Here is a 1,474-nt window from a genome sequence, read left to right on the forward strand (position 1 = left end):
GGAAAAAGCTTTTGTTAAAAAAATATATATATTGTTACCGGGTATGGAAACTGTCCGTTGCCAACTGCTCTATGTCTGGAAATAGATTACATTCTTCTCTGACTTTATCACCTTGACAAATGGAATTGACACTCTCTCTGAACAAACGCATTTTTATTTCCACGGTTCTTTTTTCTGATGTGAAGGAGTTTCTCTTTTTGAAGTGTTGAATGCTCTTCATACTTCCAAAAAAAAATTGCTCAGAATTGCCAGCCAAACAGTTGTTATTTGTTGTTTTTTGAGGGAGAGGGGGGGGGGGGGGGGGGGGCTTGTGCTTTTTTTCTGTATGTTCTTGTTTCTAGAGCAGATTTTGCATTACTTTTTTTAGGTTCAAAAGTCAGTACTTGTACTTGTAAATAGATTGGGTTCTTTGTGCCTTTGTATCTGCAGGCTCTGCACGTTTCAGTTAGTGGGAACTAACTAGCCAATTCACTTTATCTACGTGACAGAGTGGAGTTACAAATAGCTCTTTACACTTGGGCAGGATGTACAACCTCTCTATTAGTAGAATGATGAACATGACATCTGTGCTAAAAAATACATGTGTGATATTTACTACTGTGTATTGTCTTTTCCCTTTTCCTTTTTGTGTCTTTCCTTTCTTTCCTTTCCTCTTTATACTGACCACTACACAGGTCAAGGACTCCAATTTTGAAATGGAAATATTTTCTTTTCTAGGAGTAATAGGTCACTGAACTCTCATGAAAACACGGGTGGTTGATGGGTGCTCAGGGTGGTTGATGGGTGCTCAGGGTGGTTTGCTCCTTCTTTTCTATCAGACATCTATCGTCCTTGTCTCTCCTCCTTCTTTTGTTTGTATGTTAGTTACACTCTAGTAACACCTCTAGTCTTCAGCACTTATATGACCTGATTGCTGTAGAACTCTTACTAAAACTAAGACACTGCTGAAGAGTTGGTTGCGGCATTGACACACATAAGAACAGTAGGTCTGAGCCCAAGTGAGGTCACTGTACTTTTGTCTAAACAATCATGTTGGTAGGTATCTTACCAGCCAGCTCTAGTGACCCTGGTTCGAATCCTGTTGAAAATTATCTTGATTGATTACATGTAGTTTGGAGAGTGTTCAGTGCTCTCTGCCAAATTCGTTGGAGATAGATGATAAATTCGAAGGTCATGCCTGTTGAATAAGCTTACAGTGTTGAAAGGGATTTTTAATCCATCCAGGTCCAATTTTTTTACTATCTTGTCTTCGTCATTTATGAAAGATATATCCTTTCAGTCTGGTGTTCCAGCTTTGGATTATAGCTTTACCTGTTTTGACCTGTTCTGTGTTCAACCGGTCATTAAGGGCTGACCGTAGCGAGAAAATAGCCGTACCATAAAAACATAATTTTTTTTTCTCTTATGATATAGCGTCAGTGGTCTAGTGGTTTGGCTGTTGGGTTCACAACCGAAAGGTGGTTTCAACTTGGGG

The sequence above is a fragment of the Aplysia californica genome, unplaced genomic scaffold, assembly GCF_000002075.1.
Source record: "Aplysia californica isolate F4 #8 unplaced genomic scaffold, AplCal3.0 scaffold00795, whole genome shotgun sequence".
Classification (NCBI taxonomy): Eukaryota; Metazoa; Mollusca; class Gastropoda; order Aplysiida; family Aplysiidae; genus Aplysia; species Aplysia californica.